Below are 26,162 nucleotides of genomic sequence, written 5' to 3'. Positions count from 1 at the left end.
TACATTCAATCAAGTAATGCTCATTATAGTGTCAGACGGATCCACACAATCAATGCTGTAACTCAATAAAACTGCAGTGGATGATGCATCACATGTGCACACGCACACACACGTTTCCTCTTCCTCACTCACACACACCTTAAACTTACCCTAATTTGCTGCAGATTGAGGTCTTTGAACGTTTCATGGTGCTGTCTGCGGTCCCATCACCACCTCCGCCATCCTCATCAAGCCTTCATGTCCACTATGTGGCTGTCGTCTGAATGAAACAACGTGATAGCTTGGTCTAACGAGAAGACAAAAGCAACGACAATTGAAACCATAAAGGGATTTGAAGGCTACAGAATTGAGACCAAACTCGACAGCAGAAATTCAGCTAGCCAACAACAAAACTAGGAGTAATTACTGTACATGTACCTCACATTATCCAATCATTCAAATAATTGGGTTCCTTCACAGTTGACCAATACTAAATAATATACTTGAGCTCAGTCAATCAACAGACAGCTTATGTGCTACTCTGTGGTATGTAAATCTCTGAATTCACTTTTGCTCAACTTTATTAGTGTCCCAAACAAATGTTATAATGCACAGAAGTAAACATATCAAAGAATTTGAAAGTTATGTAAGTTTTATTAGCAATGCCTCTGCACATAGGCCTAACCACCCCCATGTAATGACTAGCATCTCCAGAGCAAAAGACAAGCTGTCAATCACTGTAACAGCTGTTTTGTACAGTTTATCTGTCTGTTGAGCATTGGAGAATGAAAGACTGACATACAAAATGGAGGATGGGCCACCATCTTATACCACCCAGTGGAAGCATAAAGTAAGACTTAGTAAATTAAGTTTGCAATTAAGAAAATAATTACCTCCATATCTTTTCAAGATGAGAGGAGCCTCACATGGCTATTTGGTGGAGCACTACAGAGGACAGGATCAGCGGGGAGTTGATATAATTGACTTGAAATTGTTCTCCCATGGCAATTAAACATTGTTCCAAGCGATAAATGATTGAAGGATTGAGTCATGTATTCTAGTAGGCTTCTTACCATTAAATCTAGCACATTAAGGCATAATTCATTGTTTAGGGAGATAACAAGATGTATTTTTGAATGCATAGATCTTTTTTTGCTATGAAATTGCTCTGTGATATACTCCAGAGTACAGTGAGTTGTCCGTACTGATTTCTTTACATTTCCACTAATTGTGTGACTCTCCCTGTGATTTGAGTCTATATTCCACAACAGATCATTCTTGCGGAACTTAACTCCTCTCATAAAGGACGTTTATTTGATTCTGTGTAAAATATTGTAAAATATTGATTTCAACCATCATTAAGTGTTACAAAATGTAACATTAAGTGTTTACATGCCCTGCTATAAGGAATATATGATCATACACAGTAATATTAATAGAACATAGCATGCCTGAAGCTATCATCATGGACCAAGTAAATCCAATGGATGACCTGATGACCTTGCTCCTAACATAAATGTCTACTACTACTGATAATAACCTATATTCATGTTATAATTGGTTTTCACTACTATTACTACCACTGCTATTATACAGAAGGGTATGCAAAGTTCCACAAAAGCATAACAGTCATGTTTCTTTCTCTAACAAACATATAGGTCTTTTGACATTGTGTGGGACTGGAAAAAAATCATTTTTAGAAAGACTTATCAATGCAAACTTTATAATACATTACACGCAAATTTATACCAGCTTATGAGCACTCAAATGAGTTTAGAGCAACCAATCTAAGAGTTGACTGGAAGTTTGACCCAGTGTTTTCATTCCTCAGCTCTGAGGATTGTTTTTTATTTACCTTTATTTAACTAGGCAAGTCAGTTAAGAACAAATTATTGTTTTCAATGACGGCCTAGAAACAGTGGGTTAACTGCCTTGTTCAGGGGCAGAACAACAGATTTTTACCTTGTCAGATCGGGGATTTGATTTTGCAACCTTTTGGTTGTTAGTCCAACGCTCTAACCACTAGGCTACCCCTCCACCCCAATTGTTGAGGCGAATGGTAAAGCAAATCTGTCTGTAGAGTGAATGACGTTACTCATGATAAATTCATAGGAGTGGCACGTCTGAGTGACTCCTCGGCCGTGGGTTAATTTGTCAAGAGGACATCTGAAGTTATGAGCCATGGCAGTGTGACAAAGCAGAAGCTGAATGGCATCCATTTCACTGCAAAGGGAAGAAATGGGACATGAAATGGCTGACTTTTTTATGCTGTACATAATAGTGCCGAAAATGATATGCTGACCATGTCCCTAGTTGAAACCAAGGTATCCTCTTTTCATTGATTTATTTCTCAGATGAATTTTGGTTTGACTACCAGTTTGTCGATGATGAGCCTTGGTCTCGTTTGAAGTATCTCTCTCTCTGTGTGTGTACAGTTGAAGTTGGAAGTTTACATACAATTAGGTTGGCGTCATTAACACTTGTTCTTCAACCACTCCACAAATGTCTTGTTAAAAACTTCTTAGGGCTGAGGTCCCGCTAACGGGATCGATATGACAACTGCCAGTGAAAGTGCAGGGCGCCAAATTCAAAACAACAGAAATCCCATAATTACAATTCTTCAAACATAGAAGTATTTCACACCATTTTAAAGATACACTTCTTGTTAATCCCACCACAGTGTCCGATTTCAAATAGGCTTTACGGCGAAAGCACCACAAATGATTATGTTAGGTCAGAGCCAAGTCACAGAAAAACACAGCAATTTTTCCAGCCAAAGAGAGTAGTCACAAAAATCAGAAATAGAGATAGAATTAATCACTAACCTTTGGGGATCTTCATCAGATGACACTCATAGGACATCATGTTACACAATACATGTATGTTTTGTTCGATAAAGTTCATATTTATATCAAGAAATCTCAGTATACATTGGCGCGTTATGTTCAGTAGTTCCAAAAACATCCAGTGATTTTGCAGAGAGCCACATCAATTTACAGAAATTCTCATAATAAATGTTGATGAAAATACAAGTGTTATGCATGGAACTTTAGATACACTTCTCCTTAATGCAACCGCTGTGTCAGATTTCAAAAAAGCTTTACGGAAAAAGCAAACCATGCAATAATCTGAGTACGGCGCTCAGAGACCAAACAAGCCAAAAAGATATCCACCATATTGTGCAGTCAACAGAAGTCAAAAATAACATTATAAATATTAACTTACCTTTGATGATCTACATCAGAATGCACTCCCAGGAATCCCAGCTCCACAATAAATGTTTGTTTTGTTTGATAATGTCTATCATTTATGTCCAAATAGCTACTTTTGTTAGCGAGTTTTGTAAACAAATCTAAACTCACGAAGCGTGTTCACTAGGAGCAGACAAAATGTCAAAAGGTTCCGTTACAGTCCGTAGAAACATGTCAAACAATGTATAGAATTAATCTTTAGGATGTTTTTAACATAACTCTTCAATAATTTTCCAACCAGAGAATTATTTTTGTCTGTAGAAAAGGAATGGAACGCGAGCTACCTCTCACGTGAACGAGTGTCACGAGTTTGTGACACTCTGCCAGACCACTGACTCAAAGAGCCCTTATGAGCCCCTCCTTTACAGTAGAAGCCTCAAACAAGTTTCTAAAGACTGTTGACATCTAGTGGAAACCTTAAGAAGAGCAACATGACCAATATCCCACTGTATCTTCAATAGGGAATGAGTTGAAAAATGACAAACCTCAGATTTCCCACTTCCTGGTTGGATTTTTTCTCAGGTTTTTGCCTGCCATATTCATAGACATCATTCAAACAGTTTTAGAAACTTCAGAGTGTTTTCTATCTAAATATACTAATAATATGCATATATTAGCAACTGGGACTGAGTAGCAGGCAGTGTACTCTGGGCAGCTTATTCAGCCAAGATACTCAATACTGCCCCCAGCCATAAGAAGTTTTAACAAACTATAGTTTTGGCAAGTCGGTTAGGACATCTACTTTGTGCATGACACAAGTAATTTTTTCAACAATTATTTACAGACAGATTATTTCACTTATCACTTATATTCACTTATGTTTCACTTATATTCATTTATATTTCACTGTATCACAAATATTCACTTATAATCACTTATATTTTACTGTATCACAATTCCAGTGGGTCAGAAGTTTAAATACACTAAGTTGACTGTGCCTTTAAACAGCTTGGAAAATTCCTGAAAATGATGTCATGGCTTTAGAAGCTTCTGATAGGCTAATTGACATCATTTGAGTCAATTGGCGGTGTACCTGTGGATGTATTTTAGGACCTACCTCAAACTCAGTGCCTCTTCGCTTGACATCATGGGAAAATCAAAAGAAATCAGCCAAGACCTCAGAAAAAAATTGTAGACCTCCACAAGTCTGGTTCATCCTTGGGAGAAATTTCCAAACGCCTGTACAAACAATAGTACGCAAGTATAAACAACATGGGACCACGCAGCCGTCATACCACTCAGGAAGGAGGCGCGTTCTGTCTCCAAGAGATGAATGTACTTTGGTGCGAAAAGTGAAAATCAATCCCAGAACAACAGCAAAGGACCTTGTGAAGATGCTGGAGGAAACAGGTACAAAAGTATCCATATCCACAGTAAAAACGAGTCCTATATCGAAATAAACTGAAAGACCGCTCAGCAAGGAAGAAGCCACTGCTCCAAAACTGCCATAAAAAAGCCAGACTACGGTTTGCAACTGCACATGGGGACAAAGATCGTACTTTTTGGGGAAATGTCCTCTGGTCTGATGAAACAAAAATAGTACTGTTTGGCCATAGTCCTCCATCGTTGTGTTTGTAGGATAAAGGGGGATGTTTGCAAGGAGAAGAACACCATCCAAACTGTGAAGCACGGAGGTGGCACCATCATGTTGTGGGGGTGCTTTGCTGCAGGAGGGACTGGTGTATTTCACAAAATAGATGGCATCATGAGGATGGAAAAATATGTGGATATATTGAAGCAACATCTCAAGGCATCAGACAGGAAGTTAAAGCTTGGTCGCAAATGGGTCTTCCAAATGAACAATGACCCCAAGCATACTTCCAAAGTTGTGACAAAATGTCAAGGTATTGCAGAGGCCATCACAAAGCCCTGACCTCAATCCAATAGAAAATGTGTGGGCAGAACTGAAAAAGCGTGTGCGAGCAAGGAGACCTAAAAACCTGACTCGGTTACAACAGCTCTGTCAGGAGGAATGTGCCAAAAATCACCCAAGTTACTGTGAGAAGCTTGTAGAAGGCTACCCAAAACGTTTGACCCAAGTTAAACAATTTAAAGGCAATGCTACCAAATACCAATTGAGTGTATGTAAACTTCTGACCCACTGGGAATGTGATGAAAGAAATAAAAGCTGAAATAAATCAATAATTCTCTCTACTATTATTCTGACATTTCACATTCTTAAAATAAAGTGGTGATCCTAACTGACCTAAGACATTTTACTAGGATTAAATGTCAGGAAGTGTGAAAAAAAATGAGTTTCAATGTATTTGGCTAAGGTGTATGTAAACATCCGACTTTAACTGTATGTATGTACTTGTGGATATTGAGAAATTACAAAAGTAAAACATACACACAGGTTTTTGAACTAACCCCTCAAAAACAAACAATTTGAGAGCTTGGGACAATGAGGTTCTAGATGCAAGAGGAGTGATTCTGAGATAATTGGCTTTAATGGTCCGAACCCTCATTGATTTGTATAGTGTCAGCAATTTTTGGATCGTATTATTTTGAACTTAACAACATGAATTTGGGTATTTAGAGTACTATATACTGTAGGGAGAGAACATTGAACAGAACAAGGCTATGGCAATAACTACATTTGGACAAAAATGCAGATAGAACCTCATGGTCCCATGCTCTCGAATGAATTCTGCACGGTGCCTTAGTCGCTCTTGTTTTTTGATGATCAATACACCCCCTTGCCAAAGAACACCTTCAATCTACAAAGACCTATATTCTATCCCAGCAGAGCTATTCTTTCTTTTTTTGTCGACAATAATCATATTGTTGTCCTCAGGGGAACATAAGATCGTGACATACGGATTAAACAGTATAATAAATACATACAGTACACGACAGTGCAATTCACATGGTACTGACTGATACAGCGTAGAAGACGAAAGCAAAAAGTTGGATGACTTAGTTGGTTCGAGTGGGAATCATCAAATAATTATATTAATGCAATAAACTCAGCAGCCTAATTGATTTCAGACCATTCACTTGCACAGTCTTTTGGGCACAGCTATTTCTCAGGAACGGTGTGAATCATATGTTAATTTCTGTAGAAAATCCTGTCCAGGGTTTTCAGCGAGGTTGAATTTGTCAACAAAAAAAGGTTGTTGTTATGATGGTATTCAAATGCCAAAGCACACCTCCAGTAGCCTACATTCGGCAACTCATAATCGAGTTAGCATAGACATAATCGTATTTAAAATGATGGTCTGTTCTGGGATTCATTTGCACACATAGCTGTTGTGACATACACCATGGGTACATTACATTTACATATACAATGGAGTCCAGAATTATTGGATCCCTTGATTAAGATGACCTAAAAAATACTGTTAGTCCTCTGACTATAGCACCGGTTCCAATCCAGGCGGTGCGGTGCATATGCAGAAAATATGTTATTCCCTACTGTAAAATACGGTGGTGGATCTTTGATGTTATGGAGCTATTTTGCTTCCACTGGTCCTGGGGCCCTTGTCAGTGGCATCATGAACCAAGTAGCAGGACATTATATCCAAAGACCTAGTTGCCTCTGCCAGGAGCCTGAAATTTGGCCGCAAGTGAATCTTCCAGCAAGACAATCATCCTAAACACACATCAAAGTCCACAAAGGAATGGTTCATTGACCTCAAAATCAACATTTTGCAATGGTCATCTCATCTCCGGACTTAAAAGCTGTGGTTTGAATTGAAGAGGGCAGGCCATAAGCACAGATGAAGGGTGTCAAGGATCTGGAAAGATTCTGTATGGAGGAATGGACTAAGAGCCCTCCCAATGTGTTCTCTAATCTCCTAACATTTTAGGAAAAGGCTCAGTTTCGTGATCCTTGCAAGGGGAGGGTGCTGGAATATTGAAAACTGGGGATCCAATATTTTTTTAGATTTGTTGTCTTACTTGTTAAACAACATCTCTTTCTCTGAGCAATTGTATTGGTGTTAGCATACAATATAGCTAAGTGTTTGGATTATTTATGATGTACAGTCTTTTTTGCTCACCTATATCAAAGGATCCAATAAATCTGGACCCCACTTTATGTATTTTTGCATGATGAAACTGTGTTCCAACGCAACACATTCCACCCACTCCAAAGTGCCACCCCACCTCCTCAAAACACAACCGTTGACTGATTATCTACTGATTATGTATTTTGCATGCTATCTGCAAAGCAGCTTGAGAGTTGGGGCAAGAGGAGAGGCATTAAGGGCTTGACGACTGTGGGACCTCCTGCTGAGATGAGAGGGGGGTAAAAGCAGAGGAGAGGGAAGTGTGAATAGGAGATAACCATTCTGCTGTTCTGGAATGGGACCCGTCATGGTCACTCAGTCGCTCGTGGGCTCTTTTTTTTCTCTCTCTCTCTCTCTCTCTCTCTCTCTCTCTCTCTCTCTCTCTCTCTCTCTCTCTCTCTCTCTCTCTCTCTCTCTCTCTCTCTCTCTCTCTCTCTCTCTCTCTCTCTCTCTCTCTCTCTCTCTCTCTCTCTCTCTCTCTCTCTCTCTCTCTCTCTCTCTCTCTCTCTCTCTCTCTCTCTCTCTCTCTCTCTCTCTCTCTCTCTCTCTCTCTCTCTCTCTCTCTCTCTCTCTCTCTCTCTCTCTCTCTCTCTCTCTCTCTCTCTCTCTCTCTCTCCTACACCATGAATGATGGTATTGCACTTTGTTCGCCCTTTTCGTCTGGCATCACCCTCATAGTCCCCCTACACCTCTATCCCCCAGATTATTCTATCTGTAGTCACTAAGGAGATGCACACACTATCCATCACAAAGTACAAATTCTCAGCGTGTCGATTTGGCATCAGACTCCTAATTAAAGCTCCATTTCTAAGAGATAATTAGACTTTCATATCACCAGCATGCCACCTCAATCAAAGAACCATTTCTTTCTTCAAGGGGGCTCAGAGAGGAAAAAGAGAGAGGGTCTTTAGCCACTTTCCTTCAGGGCACGAGTGAATAATTAATAAAGATATCTTGGGTTAAAAAAAGACAAAGAAAAGTCTGCTATAAATAGTTTAATATCTTCAATTCGTGGAAGTAAATTACTTCAATTGGGAGGAAGACGGCACCATATATATTTTGGTAAAGCACAAGGTTAGGTTACATCAGTGTTTTGTTCTCTAGTGTCAAGCAGTTGAGGCATTGATATTGCGCAATAACACCGCTGTGAGGAGTCCATTTACAATGTGTCCTGGCCGGTGAAACTCAAACTCAAACGAAGTATAAAAGGAAGTCTATTAGGGCTATAAGGGGCCAGAGAGCTTGAGGCAGCCTGCTACGAGACAGCTGTGAGGCCTGAATAATTGAAGAGTGCAGACCAGCTGCAAAACACAGGCCATGTCCTCCCAGCTGTTTCCCATGCTAAAGTTGACACTTCAACACTCACCAGACGTGTGCAGTTAACAGGGTCCATCTGTTATTGGAATAATGAACATCGTCTTTAACCATGGGGAAATGAATAATTATTGTGGTAATGCTTGACAATGACGATGATGATGCTATTGGGGCGGCAGGGTAGCCTAGTGGTTAGAGCGTTGGACTAGTAACCGGAAGGTTGCAAGTTCAAATCCCCGAGCTGACAAAGTACAAATCTGTCGTTCTGCCCCTGAACAGGCAGTTAACCTACTGTTCCTAGGCCGTCACTGAAAATAAGAATTTGTTCTTAACTGACTTGCCTAGTAATATAAAAAAATTGATAGCGATGATGATGATCAGGATGGTAGTAGGGGGTTTGATTATGATGAAGATAATCATAGCAGTTGTTTTGAAGATGAGAGTAAGTAAAAATTTGCCTTCTGGGGATGCTAAATGTTCATCATTATTCAATCACCCATTAAAGTAATTTACATCCTGTATGTTTTTTATTTTACCAGGTCATTTGACTGGGAACACATTCTCATTGACAGCAACAACGTGGAGGATAGTTACAGGGGAGATGAATGAGCCAATTGGAAGCTGGGGATGATTAGGTGGCCAGATTGGGAATTTAACCAGGAAGTTTAACACCCCGACTCTTACAATAAGTGGGATCTTTAGTGACCACAGAGAGTCAGGACACCTGTTTAACGTCCCATCCGAAAGACAGCATCCTTCACCCTATGTCCCCAATCAATGCCCTGGGGAACTCCTACTGGCCCTTCAACACCACTTCCAACAGCATCTGGTCCCCCATTCAGGGACCAACCCTGCTTAGCTTCAGAGGCAAGGCAGCAGTAGGATGCAGGGTGGTATGCTATGTTTCCTGGTATAAAACAAGAAAACATTTGAATGATAGTAATTGTTGACAGCTCACCATAAACAGATACCCAATTGAAAACTCATAATTTTAATGTAGAACAGTAACCTTGATATTCAATAAGTGCACTGCCTTTCATTACATAAGTGAAATCTCTCTCTCGCTCTCTCTCTTTCTCTCTCTCTATATATATATATATATATCCCACGTATATCCTTGGCCTCGGAGCAGATTAGTTTAGTAATGATTACCTGACTCAGGTAAAACCAATTTCAATTCACTTGTTACCCAAGTCGGTGACAAGGGCTCAACAAGACTTACATTTCAGTATTTGTTGGCTCCAATCAGCAGCTGATGTCATGGTCTGTGTGTGGATGCATCAATTCAGGGACAGTCTCGGACCAGAAATAAGTCCAGGCATTTCTAACACACCAGCCCATTTGTTTTCCTCAAGGCCCCCAAACAAGCCCCCATTGTTGCCAAATAATTATCAATTTTTTATAAAAAAATATTACAGGGCCCCTGGGCCAAGGATGGACCAGCACACTGGGCTGAAGATGAACTAGCCTATATGGCATTTGCCAGAATTGACCTAAGGCCATTCCGTCCCTGCAACAATTTCCCAAGGGTCCAATTTCCCATGATTCTGTACGCAGCAATTTTATGTTTGTGAACATAACAATGCTGCACAATCTAAGGATAGAACATGTTTAAAATTACAATTGAGCAGGTGTAGCGTCTGTTTGACATTATGTCAATGTAATTGCTATGATCACATATTCAGAAATGTTGATAACAATGTCCTTAAAACGTTTGTATTATACGCGTTACACATTTCAGCTGAGGTAAGAGCATAACTGCCAGGCGAATGGTCATGATGTCTTGAGTTACCATAGCTGATCGTTTTGTAACAGTAAATAAAAGTTTTCAAAAATCGATATTGCCATAGTCTCGTAACCAGCTATTTTCATATCCAACATTGTGTACTGGGAATGGTCATTATAACTTTGCTAACTCTCAGACTAACAATTACCAAGACACAATCACTGTTGTTTCAGTTATCCGTTTGTTGATGTGTACATCTTGTAAATGAGTCTTGACTCTCTGGAGATATTCTCCTAAGATGCGTTTCTCATTAGTAGAAAAGTCGACATCGGTACGCGCTTTACATCAAACTACTTCAATAACATATACATTTTACGAAGACAACATTTTTAAAAACACATCCTTAGACTTGGGCATCATTATGGTGCTATGTCTCTGGATTGTATTGAAGTGTAGACTTGTTATTTATGTTATACTGTGTTTTCGCATGTGACTATCTATTACGACACTGTTGGTTTGATACAGTCTGGACCTTTGCTAATTAGTCACCTTGAGCACATGAACAGACAGAGAACACGTGTTTCTCGACGGGGGGTTGCTTAGAGGGTCACATAGCACTGAGTTATTAATGGCGACCATTTTCAACCAAGACGTACGAGTGATCCTTAGGAAAATGATTTCAGTATAGGATGGTTTCACAAGCGAACATATGTCTAGGTCCACATTTTCATGCGTTCGCTATCATGTAACGACATGTACAGTTGAAGTCGGAAGTTTACATACACCTTAGCCAAATACATTTAAACGCCGTTTTTCACAGTTCCTGACATTTAATCCTAGTTAAAATGCCCTGTCTTAGGTCAGTTAGAATCACCACTTTATTTTAAGAACGTGAAATGTCAGAATAATAGTAGAGAGAATTATTTATTTCAGCTTGTATTTCTTTCATCACATTCCCAGTGGGTCAGAAGTTTACATAGACTCAATTAGTATTTAGTAGCATTGCCTTTAAATTGTTTAACTTGGGTCAAATGTTCCGGGTAGCATTCCACAAGCTTCTCACAATAAGTTGGGTGAATTTTGGCCCATTCCTCCTGACAGAGCTGGTGTAACTGAGTCAGGTTTGTAGGCCTCCTTGATCGCACACACTTTTTCAGTTCTGCCCACAAATTTTCTATAATATTGAGGTCAGGGCTTTGTGACGGCCACTCCAATACCTTGACTTTGTTGTCCTTAAGCCTTTGGACGAGTGCTTGGAGGAAGAGTGCTTGTCCATTTGAAAGACCCATTTGCGACCAAGCTTTAACTTCCTGACTGATGTCTTGAGATGTTGCTTCAATATATCCACATATTTTTCCATCCTCATGTTGCCATCTATTTTGTGAAGTGCACCAGTTCCTCCTGCAGCAAAGCACCCCCACAACATGATGCTGCCACCCCCGTGTGTCACGGTTGGGATGAGGTTCTTCAGCTTTCAAGCCACCCCCTTTATCCTCCAAACATAACGATGGTCATTATGGCCAAACAGTTCTATTTTTGTTTCATCAGACCAGAGGACATTTCTCCAAAAAGTACAATTGTTGTCCCATGTGCAGTTGCAAACCGTAGTCTGGCTTTTTTATGGCGGTTATGGAGCAGTAGCTTCTTCCTTGCTGAGCGGCCTTTCAGTTTATTTTGATATAGGACTCGTTTTACTGTGGATATAGATACTTTTGTACCTGTTTCCACCAGCATGTTCACAAGGTCCTCTGCTGTTGTTCTTGTATTGAAGCTCACTTTTCGCACCAAAGTACGTTCATCTCTAGGAGACAGAACGCGTCTCCTTCCTGAGCGGTATGATGGCTACATGGTCCCATGGTGTTTATACTTGCGTACTATTGTTTGTACAGATGAACGTGGTACCTTCAGGCATTTGGAAATTGCTCCCAAGGATGAACCAGACTTGTGGAGGTCTACAATTTTTTTTCTGAGATCTTGGCAGATTTCTTTTGATTTTCCCATGATATCAAGCAAAGAGGCACTGAGTTTGAAGGTAGGCCTTGAAATACATCCACAGGTACACCTCCAATTCACTCCGACGATGTCAATTAGCCTATCAGAAGCTTTTAGAGCCATGACATAATTTTCTGGAATTTTCCAAGCTGTTTAAAGGCACAGTCAACTTAGTGTATATTCTGAACCACTGGAATTGTGATACAGTGAATTATTGTCACACCCTGACCTTAGTTATCTTTGTTTTCTTTATTATTTGGTTAGGTCAGGGTGTGACAAGGGTGGTTTGAGTAGTTTTGTATTGTCTAGGGTTTTTTGTATGTTTATGTTTTTTTCTAGTCCAGGTGTTTTTATGTCTATGGTTCCCTAAATTGGTTCTCAATCAGATGCAGCTGTTTATCGTTGTCTCTGATTGGGGACCATATTTAGGTAGCCATAGTCCTTGGATAGTTTGTGGGTTGTTGGTCTATGTTCAGTTGCCTCTCTGCGCTACGTATGTTAGTGTCACGGTTCGGTTGGATCGTTTGTTCAGTGTTATTTCGTTTATTAAAGAAGAATGTTTGCTTGTCACGCTGTGCCTTGGTCTCCTCATTATATTGACCGTGACAATTTTAAGTGAAATAATCTGTCTGTAAACAAGTTATGGAAAAATTACTTGTGTCATGCACAAAGTAGATGTCCTAACCGACTTGTCAAAACTATAGTTTGTTAACCATAAATTTGTGGAGTGGTTGAAAAACGAGTTTTAATGACTCCAACCTAAGTGTATGTAAACTTCCGACTTCAACTGTATCTAACAAGAAGCCGGCAATTAAAAAACGAATATTCAAGACATTCAGGATCACGTTGCCTGTCTATGGCTGTAACGTGCCAGGCGTAGCCTATTAGCTCTAGCTTTTAAATCCAGCACCTCTTTAGGGAGACTTTCAAAGCTTTGCTGTGCCGAAATGCTGCCCCGCTTCTAAAGACCCCCTGCTGCTTGTGTCAGAGTGAGGAATCTCTCTGTGCTCGATAAATTAAACTTATTCCAATGTTCTCATGGCGTTAAAATAAGGCTTTATCGCTGTTTTGCCGAGAGCTCTTTAATGAAGACTGTTGTGAGAGACGCCTTGTGCATCCTTCATACCAAAACAGAAAATACTTATCATTTTATAAAATTTGATGATTTCATTATTATTTGGGGAAACCAAATACAAATGGAAACAAATCGTGTTTAGCTCAGGCCGTTATCCCTACCTGCTTCAAAATGTCCACTACCATCCCGGTTCCCAAGAAATGGAAAGTAACTGAACTGAATGAACTGACTGAACTGAATGAATCCTCATCCCGTAGCACTCATTTACGTCATCATGAATTGCTTTGAGAGACTAGTAAAAAGACCACATCACCTTCTTCCTCCCCGACACACTCAACCATCCCCAATACCATCCCCAATTCGCCTACCGCCACGACAGATCCACGGATGACGCAATCACCATTGCACTGCAAATATACTTTAAAGTACTGCTAAAGTTGTTTTTGTGGTATCTGTTCTTGAACTTTTATAGTTTTTACAACTTATACTTTTACTCCACTACATTCCTAAAAATAGTATGTACGTTTTGCTCCATACATTTTTCCTGACACCCAAAAGTAATCGTTACAATTTCAATGCTCAGACAGTAGGGCAATATGGCCCAATTCATGCACATATCAATATAACTTATTGTCATCTCTACTGCCTCTGATCTGGCGGACTCACCAAACACAAATACTGTGTTTGTAAATCAGTGTTGGAGTGTGCATCTGGCTGTCCATAAATTAAACATTATGTAAATAATTTGGTTTATAGCATTTACTTTTACGACAATTGAGAACTTTTTCCACATTATTCAGATGCATAGGTCATGATTTATACAACAATCGTGTTTTTGTTCAAAACTGCTACACACACTGTACACATTTACACTAGGAAACACATTTGGAAACACTTTTTCTAAAAGAGACCCCACAGTGTTTTTAACAGAGAGCCAGATGGTGGGGAACACAAAAGTTTGTCAATTACATTGATTCCTAGAGACAGGTGCCAGTTAAAGAGCTGTCACTGATAACTTTGATAAATCCTGAACACAGGATTTAAAGTGGTTCGTTATTCCCCTCATTATTTGGAGCGACACATGTGGCGCTTTTCGACAAATTGATCCATTGCCTCACAATAACGCCACTTGAATCCAAGTCAGGAAGACTTTTCTCTCAGCCTTAAAGGGGAAAAAAAAATCTAACCAGGAACTTCAATACTCTTAGTGGCACTGGGGACCTTTTCTGTTGCCTTGGAATAAATTGTTATTTAATTGAATAAGGGTATAGGTGTTCTTAAATCTTTACAACACAAATGAATGTTTGCTTTCGGTTGTTTTGTTTCCATCTCAACCCAGGAGGGAAAAGAGAAGGTCCAAGACTGATTGGGAGCTATTGCCCACTAAACAATTCATATTCAAAATGTGGTGAACTCAATGACTATCTAATTCAATCACAATTGTAATTTCCCCAAAATGTATTTTAATTAACTGCATGTCATTCTGCATGTTTTCCCCAAAGAAAAAATAATGGTCAGTAATCATACAACAACAGAGGTAGATTTAATTATTTTGGCCTTTGATTGACTGAATTGATTTCATGAAGTGTACCTAGCAATACAGACACCTACCTAAAACACTAAGACCTTTAACACAGACTGGAGTTAGTAAGCAAGATGATATAATGTGAAGATAACCTCTAGGAAAGTATTTTTTTCATTTTATAGACAGTCAATAACAACACTGGTAATGTCATCTGGTTCTAACTATGTATTTTGGTACTGCACCTTTAACATTTTTGAACCACAGGAGTCTGCTGAGGGGAGGACGGTTCATAATAATTCCCGGAACAGAGCAAATGGAATGGCATCAAACACCTGGAAACCATGTGTTTGATGTATTTGATATCATTCCCACATATTCCGCTCTAGCCATTACCACAAGCCTATCCTCCCCGATTAAGGTGCCACCAACCTCCTGTGCTTTGAACACTTCTTTGTGTACAAATGAAAACAAGATAGATTGGATTTTGGCTCTGCATGGTCAAAGAGCTACAATGGAATACAAAGCAGGTAAAGAAATAAGAAAGCAGTGGAGAGAAAAGAAAGATGTCAATTGATACCGCATTCATTTCCTAGGAAATGTCTTATCTGAATATGAAGGGCCAATCACTGTCTGATTGTGCTGATCATAGCCCACATACTTCACTCAGCTCTGTGTATTTGCAATGGCACAGAGTGAATGGATGAAATGTATGGCTGCAACTCCAACATGTCAAATTCTGGCCTCCCGTCACTTTACATTTTAGTCATTTGGCAGACGCTCTTATCGAGAGTGACTTAAATGAACAATAAGTGCCTTGCTCAAGGGCACATCGGACGATGTTTCACCTTGTGGGCACGGGGATTTGAACCAGTGACCTTTCGGTTACTGTCCCAATGCTCTAAACCTCTAGGCTACCTTCTTTAAGATCAGTAGACTTTTAAAGATGAGATAGGAACAGCTACCTGCAATGTGTTTAGATCCACAATGTTTGCTTGCTACGTTAGTGTTAACTACAGGAAGTTGAACACAAAACACATGATGCCAACAGTCTCAAGAACAAACCTATTTTCTCTCATGGGGCACTATACCATCATTGCACTATGAAATCATGACACAGGCATGGCAGAGGATTTTGTGTTGTTTTACCTTTATTTAACTAGGCTTGTCAGTTAAGAACAAATTCTTATTTTAAATGACGGCCTAGGAACAGTGGATTAACTGCCTTATAACCCCTCAGATTTGTCCTGTGGCTATTAGTTGCTAAGTGGCTTGTAGTATTTCTCTGAAGAAATAAGAAATTAGAAGTTGGCTTGAGCTAGACCAGATTGGGAACCTATCTCCCACCTAGCTACCAAGAAGCCATTTCAGGCTATCAATCAAGTTAGAGTAGCTAGCTTGTCTAACTGTCTTAGCTGGCATGCCTACTGGCAAGGTTGGTAGACTTTAGAAAAGCAAGCAATAACTAAATGTATGTAATAAGACTCATAATCCGTTCAATCCTATACCCAGATTTTAGCAGAGAAGTATATTTAGTTTCTTTAAAAAAAATAACCTCCAGTTAGGAGGACACAGACAGTTCAAGAGGTATGCTCAGATATACACACGCATCCTTACCGGTTGCATCACTGCCTGGTACGGCAATTGCTCGGTCTCCGACCGCAAGGCACTTCAGAGGGTAGACTCCTGAATAGGTAACCAAATGGTTACTCGGACTGTTTGCATTGTGTGTCCCCCCCCCCCAACCCCTCTTATACGCTGCTGCTACTCTCTGTTTATCTTAAATGCATAGTCACTTTAACTATACATTCATGTACATGTACATGTACATGTACTAAACCAACCACTGTTCCCGCACATTGGCTAACCGGGCTATCTGCATTGTGTCCCATCACCCGCCAACCACACTTTTTACACTTCTGATACTCTCTATTCATCATATATGCATAGTCACTTTAACGATACCTACATGTACCTACTACCTCAATAAGCCTGACCTACAGGTGTCTGTATACAGCCTTGCTACTCTTTTTTCGAATGTCTTTTTACTGTTGTTTTATTTCTTTACTTACCTACATACACACACACACACACACACATACACACACACACACACACACACACACACACACATTTTTTTTGCACCATTGGTTATAGTCTGTAAGTAAGCATTTCACTGTAAGGTCTACACCTGTTGTATTCGGCGCACGTGCCAAATAAACGTTGATTTGATTTGATTAATCAGTGACTCCATCGAAACTTGAACAATGGTCATCAAATTTGTTAAAAGGTTTTAAAAGCAATTTTCATAAACTTAACCATTGGAAAATGGATGAAGATACTCCAAACTTTTATAATTTTTATAATCCATCAGATATTGACTGAATTATAGCACATCAACTATTTTCCTGAGTTCAAGGATTTTGGTGGGTATTCAGCAATTCAATTTCTTGTCTAATGTAAATTGTCTTTGCTTAGAATGTACTCAAATTTATACACATTTTGTTGTTGTCTGGTATCTGGTATTTTTTCATATTTTGTGTTAAGATATAGAAAATCTTATTTGCATAAATGCACCAGGTGAATTTGCATGTATTAAAACATTAACATAAAGGGGTGGAACCAACCTGGACTCAGGTGTAGACGTAACATAGTAAACGGAAATCCGGGACACTGAACAAAAATATAAACACATCTAGTAAAGTGTTGGTCGCCATGAGCTGAAAAACAAAAATGAAATGTTCCATATGCACCAAAAGCGTTTTTCTCTCAAATTTTGAGCACAAATTTGTTTATATCCCTATTAGTGAGCATTTCTCCTTTGCCAATATAATCCATCCACTTGACAGGTGTGGCATATCAAGAAGCTGATTAAACAGCATGATCATTACACAGGTGCACCTTGTGCTGGGGACAAACAAGGCCACTGTGAAATGTGCAGTTTTGTCACAACTCAATGCCACAGATGTCTCAAGTTTTGAGGGAGCGTGCAATTGGCATTCTGACTGCAGGAATGTCCACCAGAGCTGTTACCAGAGAATTTAATGTTAATTTGTCTACCATAAGCTGCCTCCAACGTCATTTTAGAGAATGACGTTAGAAAGCTGAGGAAACTGTGGGTTTGCACAACTGAACAGTTTCTCCACAAACTGTCAGACACCGTCTCAGGGAACAGAGTGCCACATGGTGGCGGTGGGGTTATGGTATCGGTAGGCATAAGCTACAGACAACAAACACTATTGCATTTTATCGATGGCAAACTTTATGCACAGAGAAAACATGACGAGCTCCTGAGGCCCATTATCATGCTATTCATCCACCGCCATCATCTCATGTTTCAGCATGACAATGCAGGGCCCCATGTCGCAAGGATCTGTCCACAATTCCTGGAAGCTGGAAATGCCCCAGTTCTTTCATGGCCTGCATAATCACCAGACATGTTACCCACTGAATATGTTTGGGATGCTCTGGGTCGACATGTACGACAGCGTGTTCCAGTTCCCTCCAATATCCATTGAAGAGGAGTGGGAAAACATCCCACAGGCCACAATCAACAACCTGATCAACTACAGGTGAAGTCGGAAGTTTACATACACTTAGGTTGGAGTCATTAAAACTAGTTTTTCAACCACTCCACAAATGTATTGTTAACAAACCATAGTTTTGGCAAGTCGGTTAGGACATCAACTTTGTGCATGATACAAGTAATTTTTCAAAAAATTGTGTACAGACAGATTATTTCACTGTATCACAATTCCACTAATTCACACTAAGTTGACTGTGCATTTAAACAGCTTGTAAAATTCCAGAAAATTATGTGATGACTTTAGAAGCTTCTGATAGGCTAATTTACATCATTTGAGTCAATTGGAGGTGTACATGTGGATGTATTTCAAGGCCTACCTTCAACCTCAGTGCCTCTTTGCTTGACATCATGGGAAAATCAAAAGAAATCAGCCAAGACCTCAGGAGAAAAATTGTAGACCTCCACAAGTCTGGTTCATCCTTGGGAGCAATTTCCAAACGCCTGAAGGTACCACGTTCATCTGTACAAACAATAGTGAGCAAGTATAAACACCATGGGACCACACAGCCATCATACCACTCAGGAAGGAGCCGCGTTCTGTCTCCTAGAGATGAATGTACTTTGGTGCAAAAAGTGAAAATCAATCCCAGAACAACAGCAAAGGACCTTGTGAAGATGTTGGAGGAAAGATGTACAAAAGTATGTATATCCACAATAAAAGAGTCCTATATCGACATAACCTGAAAGGCCGCTCAGCAAGGAAGAAGCCACTGCTCCAAAACCAGTTTGCAACTGCACATGGGGACAGAGATTGTACTTTTTGGAGAAATGTCCTCTGGTCTGATAAAACAAAAATACAACTGTTTGGCCATAATGACCATCATATTTGGAGGAAAAAGGGGGAGGTTTGCAAGCCGAAGAACACCATCCCATCCGTGAAGAACAGGGGTGGCAGCATCATGTTGTGGGGGTGCTTTGCTGCAGGAGGAACTGGTTCTCTTCTCAAAATAGATGGCAACATGAGGAGGAAAAATATCTGGATATATTGAAGCAACATCTCAAGACATCAGTCAGGAAGTTGAAGCTTGGTCGCAAATTGGTCTTCCAAATGAACAATGACCCCAAGCATACTTCCAAAGTTGTGGCAAAATGGCTTGAGGACAACAAAGTCAAGGTATTGGAGAGGCCATCACAAAGCCCTGACCTCAATCCTATAGGACATTTGTGGGCAGAAGTGAAAAAGTGAGGAGGCCTACAAACCTGACTCAGTTACACCAGCACTGTTAGGAGGAATGGGCAATGCTACCAAATACTGATTGAGTGTATGTAAACTTCTGACCCACTGGGAATGTGATGAAAGAAAGTAATAATTCTCTCTACTATTATTCTGACATTTCACATTCTTAAAATAAAATAAAGTGGTGATCCTAACTGACCTAAGACAGGAAATTCTTACTAGGATTAAATGTCAGGAATTGTGAAAAACTGAGAATAAATGTATTTGGCTAAGGTGTATGTAAACCCAGCTTCAACTGTATATGGAAAGGAGATGTGTCGCGCTGCATGAGGCAAATGATGGTCACACCAGATACTGACTGATCCTCGCCCCTAATTTTTATCTGTATTTGTGACCAATAGATGCATTTCTGTATTCCCAGTCATGTGAAATCAATAGATTTGGGCCTAATGAATTTATTTCATATGAACTGTAACTCAGTAAAATCTTTGAAATTGTTGCATGTGCATGTTGCGTTTATATACGTTTCCATTATATTTAGCAAGTATCGGCTCTTGACTGGCTGAGTAGGAGGGGCGACTCCGAGTGTGGGTGGTTTTTCCAAATTCAACAGACATGCATTGCATTAACGAGAAATAATGACTCATTTCTAATCTGATTAATTTCTCTAAACTCTGAATAGAATAGTAATGGAGTTATAGGCCTACTCAGGCTGGTTATAGGCAGACTATCACATTCAACCTATACTGTAGCCCATATAGCCCATCTGTACTACTTAAAAATGACAAGACAGAAAAGATAATTGGTTCCATTTCAAAACATTTCTTTGTGAAACCAAGGTGCTGTGACATATATACATTACATCAAATAGCCTAGTACATGCATAAAATGTTTCAAATTAGAAGGCTTTTGCACGGAAAAACGTGGACAGTCGGGTGCATCACAAATACAGAGCTGCTTGACAGCAACATAAAACTAAAGGACGGATCGTTAGGAACGAGATCAGAATTACTTCTAAGGATTGATCCATAAATAGGTAGTCTAGCCTACAAAACTAAAACAATCCATATGTTCAAATCAAAAGGCCTTCTTAACATGACATAAATAACACAGCCACACCCCAAGTCCCCAGTGCCAACACATTCAGAAATCAAAAGATGGTTTAGTATTTAGTTGAAAAGCTCTGACAAAGGCCAATGGAACAATAAAATCAAAAATCATTAAGAAAACAGAAATCTACTTTGGATTTTCAAAGATGTAGAGTATATGCAATTCTCGTGATAATTTCATTTGAACACCACCGCCGAAGATTCGCTATTCGGCATTTTTCTAATTAAGTAGCCTAGTTTTGTTGTTTGGCTACTTGAAGAGAACTAGGGACTATCACTCGCTGCCCACCTCTTCCAATGCATTATGGAAAAGTGTGCATCGAATTCTACTAGATGTAGAGCCAAAATGAAAATAACACCCAGGCATTTAAAGCACACTAGATTTACGAAACTTACATACTATAACACTTTATTTTGTTAGTATACTCAAATGCACTACTATTTAGGACGCAAGTATAGGTATTCGGACAAGGCCAATGTATTCCATTGAGAACCATTTCAGCCATTACCGGGATGTTTGACAAGTCATAACAAAAATGTCTGAGGTCGTAATGTCAACGGGAAAAAACAACAGGCACAAGCAAAAGTATGAAAGAGTTGCAGAAGTAAAATGAAAGCAATCAATGCAGCGAAATTTAAGTGATGTGGATTTTTTTACCCCTCAAACACAGAAAATAGATGGCTGAAAAAGGCAGATCCTAAGTGGGCGGGGCATGCGTGTCACTGATACAACATTGTGTCTTATCACTAGTGCATAGGCAATGGGAATAGAAAAGGCAAAGGAAGAGAAATGGTTGCCAAAGCTAGGATACAGGATTTTCCTGCTCTATTGTGTGTGAAGAGGAATTTAAATCTCAAGAGGAATACCGGAGGTTTTGTTATACTTACCAATGGCATCCCTTACTCCTCTTTAAATAGATTTAATGGGGCAATATGCAGTTGAAACAATAACAAAGCATTCTACCCACCACTATTTGGGTAAAAAGCTTAGGGATGGGGCTGGAGAAATGTAACCACTCTCAAATTCATAGACAGAGCTATGGATGCAAGGACTGACAATCCATGATATCAAAAGTATAGATTGAACCATGTTTTGAGGAAGTTTTGTACAGTGTTTGTTTACATTTACTTTGCTTGCAAACATTAAAACAAGCTGATATTTTGGGTTCTGATGGGTTATGACAGTTGAACTAAGCTTATGAAACATATATACGTTACATTCTTCAGGAATCAATGGGTATACAGTAGATTAATTTATAAGTCCAAAAATTGAAGTAGCAATCTCCCCTTTAAACTGCTTTGAATTTGTCTTGGGACGCACCTTTTTCCAAATGTTGATCTAGTACGCTGAAGATTTTTGGAGAAAAGCTTTAGAATAAGTAACCTGGAGTAAACTACAAAATATCATCCAAAGTTTTGGATGATGTTTTCCTATAATTTAAAGGTACAATGAATCCGTTAAAAAAATAAAACATCTCAATATCAAATCATTTCTCGGTACAGTTAACATTTGCTGGGACTGTCTGGGAGTGGGCTGAGTGGGGAGTGGAAAACTAAAAACTAGTTGTTATATGCAGAGAGGGTTGGAACTCTCTTTTTTATTGGTCAATTAACTAATTTTCCTTTTGGTGATGTCACCATGCAAGCAAAAACTCCATCCCATCAAAACAGGCTGCAATTTAAGGAGGTCTTTTCAAACAGCTTTACACTAAAAGAGCAGTATCATACTTTTCACAATTTCGTAGTATTATTTCAACTTCATAGTGTGGAAATATACAGTGCATTCAGAAAGTATTCAGACCCCTTAAGTTTTTCCACATTTTGTTGCATTACAGCCTTATTCAAAAATGGATTATATTGTTTACCCCCCTCATCAATCTACACACAATATCCCATAATGACAAAGCAAAAACAGGTTTTTAGATTTTTTTGCAAATGTATAAAATACAAAAAATGGAAATCTGACTTTTACATAAGTATTCAGACCCTTTACTCAGTACTTTATTGAAGCACATTTGGCAGCGATTACACTACAAGCTTGGCACACCTGTATTTGGGGAGTTTATCCTATTCTTCTCTGCAGATCCTCTCAAGCTTTGTCAGATTGGATGGGGAGCATCGCTGCACAGCTATTTTCAAGTATTTCCAGAGATATTCGATCGGGTTCAATACCGGGCTCTGGCTGGGCCACTCAAAAACATTCAGAGACTTGTCCCAAAGCCACTCCTGCGTTGTCTTGGCTGTGCGCTTACAGTAGGGTCGTTGTCCTGTTGGAAGGTGAACCTTCACCCCAGTCTGAGGTCCTGAGTGCTCTGGATCAGGTTTTCATCAAGGATCTCTCTGTACTTTGCTCCGTTCATCTTTCCCTCGATCCTGACTAGTCTCCCAGTCCCTGCTGCCGAAAAACATCTCCACAGTATGATGCTGCCACCACCATGCTCCCTGAACAAGGCCCTTTTCCCTCGATTGCTCAGTTTGGCCGGGCGGCCATGTCTTGGTGGTTCTAAACGTCTTCCATTTAAGAATGTTGGATCCCACTGTGTTCTTGGGGAACTTCAATGGTTCTGAAATGTTTTGGTACCCTTCCCCAGATCTGTGCCTCAACACAGTCCTGTCTCGGAACTCTACGGACAATTCCTTCAACCTCATGGCTTGGTTTTAGCTCTGACATGCACTGCCAACTGTGTGACCTTACATAGACAGGTGTGTGCCTTTCCAAATCATGTACAATCAATTGAATTTACCACAGGTGGACTACAATCAAGTTGCAATAACATCTCAAGGATGATCAATGGAAACAGGATGCATCTGAACTCCATTTCGATTCTCATAGCAGTGTCTGAATACTTATGTAAATATATCTGATTTTTATTTGTAATAAACTTGCTAAAATTTCTAAGAACTATTTAACTTTGTCATTATGGGGTATTGTGTGTAGGTGAATGAGGACATTTTTGTACTTAATCCATTTTAGAATAAGGCTGTAACATAACAAAATGTGGAAAAAGTCAACCGGTCTGAATACTTTCCGAATGCACCGTATACAGTGCCTTCAAGTAGTGTAAAGTACTTTAATTAATGAATAAAGTACTAAGTCGTTTTTTTGGGGGTATATGTACTTTCATTTACTATTTATATTTTTGACAACTTTAATTTTACTTCACTACATTCCTAATGAAATTAATGTGCTTTTTACTCCAGACATTTTCCTTGACACCCAAAAGTACTCGTTACATTTGGAATGCTTAGCAGGGCAGGACTATGGTCTAATTCACACACTTATCAAGAGAACATCCCTGGTCCTCCTTACTGCCTCTGATCTGTCGGACTCACTAAACACATACAGTACTTCGTTTGGAAATTATGTGTTGGAGAGCGTCCCTGGTTATCTGTGAATTTTTTTTAAAACTAAAAAGTGTGGTCGTGTGCTTTGCTTAATATAAGGAATTTGAAATGATTTATACTTGTACTTTTAATTTTGATACTTAAGAATATTTAAAGCCAAATACTTTGACATTTACACAAGTAATATTTTACTGGGTGACTTTTACTTGAGTAATTTTCTATTAAGGTATCTTTACTTTTACTCAAGTATAACAATTGGGTACTTTTTCCACCACTGGTGCCTTCAATAAGTATTCACACCCTTTGACTTCTCCTACATTTTTGTTGTGTTACAGCCTGAATTTAAAATTGATTAAATTGTGATTTCCTGTCACTGGCCTACACACAATACCCCATAATGTCAAAGTGGATGTTTTTGAAAATGTGATAAATTAATTAAAAATGAAAAGGTCTTGAGTCAATAAGTATCCAACCCCTTTGTTATAGCAGGCCTAAATTAGTTCAAGAGTAAAACATATGCTTAACAAGTCACATAACAAGTTGCATGGAATCCCTCTGTGCGCAATAAGAGTTTGACATGATTTTTAACCCTAATCCAGTTTGCTCTAGCCACCTAGCTAACGTTAGCCACAACAAATTGGAATTCGGAACATACTGTATCATACAAAATGGATAAGACATCCACAAAGGAATTCATAGCATACGATACTAATTTGAATGTCCCAGATTTTTGTTTACCAAGTTTTGTCTGTGTCCAGGTCGGAGTAACAAGAACAATCCATTCTGTGGATCAATCAATTTAGCTGATCATAAGGATTTTGCAATAATTGTTCATCATAATGTAGGGTGATGGGATTGAGAGCAATATAACTGTAGCCAGAAGTTACACTTCAGCCCCATCCACAGGATCTTTCGGTAAATTACATTGTGAATGAGTTGGACATAAACTGGGGTCTGAGCCAAAATAAGATACCTCCCATTTCATCTCAGTTAACACATTCTTCAATAATTCATGTTAATTTGTCAATCAGCTATTGATACATGATATGGGCTCTGATTACCTTGTTCAAGTCAAAAGAAGAAAAAACAGCACAAAGTCTGTATCTACCATTCACTTCACTACACCGGCAGATTGCAAGAGCCAATTCTAGTCCACCTTGGCATCTGGCTTCAATCAATTGCAGTGTTGGGCAGTTCACATTCACTAGTTGTGACAGCAGCAATCTCTGAGAAACAACACAGGAGGCTATTCCAAGAGTCATTCTATGTGACTGGAGAGTATAGCACCAAACACATTACACTGCATTAACTTCCTTGAAAGTGATAGCAGTTGGCCTTGTCCCAAAGGGAACTTTTATTTGGGCTTTATACTGGTTGTTTAAGCTAAAGGGCCAAGTACGGTTCTTTCTCTTGACGTCCTCTGAACCGTCTCATTTGTCTCCATTTGAATGTATTACTGGATTGTGCACAACTGAAGAAGAGGTCATTGTAAATGTTGAGTCTCTATGGATTTGTGAGTGTTAAAAGTTTGGGGTACATATGTTTGATGTCCTTATCTAGACACAACCACAATACAATAATAGTTAGGCCTATTTCTACTTAGATTTTAAAAAGCATTGTGTTTTGACCAGTTTCACTCAGGGCTCCATTTGAGTAATCTTTCTTCTTACATGCCATTACCTATTGTATGTTTTTGTGAAATTACTTTTAAAGGGATATATCCTTTAAACATTTTCGAAAAAGCTTTGACTTATTAAAAAACACCATGTTTGAATTGTGAGAAGCACTGCCATATTTGAAATGTGAGAAGCATTGTCTGTCTTAGCCTTTTATCCAGAAACAAACCTTAAGTATGTCTCAGTTCTTAAATGCTTCAACCAAAAGAAAATATTGAGATCTGCTTGAGTAGCCTCAAATGCAAGGCTATTTGGAGGATTTACGGCACTCAATTGCTTTGTAAACCAAAAGGAAATATCCATACCTAAGGTTCCTACGCTTCTTGAAAGCAGAATCACATTAGTGGGAACCAAGACTGTTCTCAGGGCAGGACTGGTTATAGCTAGATATTTTTGA

The 26,162-nt window shown here is 39.3% G+C and overlaps 1 long non-coding RNA gene across 2 annotated transcripts in view; it reads right to left on the bottom strand.

Annotated features, from left to right (window-relative positions):
• LOC110505122 overlaps window positions 1-26,162 on the bottom strand; it is a 73,234-nt gene that overhangs the window by 9,575 nt on the left and 37,497 nt on the right. The window contains exons 1-2 of one of the 2 annotated variants that reach the window (XR_005041180.1): window positions 18,776-18,835; window positions 150-286 (exon numbers count right to left, since the gene is read on the bottom strand). This is a non-coding gene — a long non-coding RNA (uncharacterized LOC110505122). Of the gene's footprint in view, window positions 1-149; window positions 287-18,775; window positions 18,836-26,162 lie in introns of those variants that run through there. The other variant, XR_002470686.2, reaches the window with a different exon arrangement.

Source organism: Oncorhynchus mykiss, chromosome 31 (genome assembly GCF_013265735.2).
Source record: "Oncorhynchus mykiss isolate Arlee chromosome 31, USDA_OmykA_1.1, whole genome shotgun sequence".
NCBI lineage: Eukaryota > Metazoa > Chordata > Actinopteri > Salmoniformes > Salmonidae > Oncorhynchus > Oncorhynchus mykiss.
This window is presented reverse-complemented; position numbering and strand designations above follow the sequence as displayed.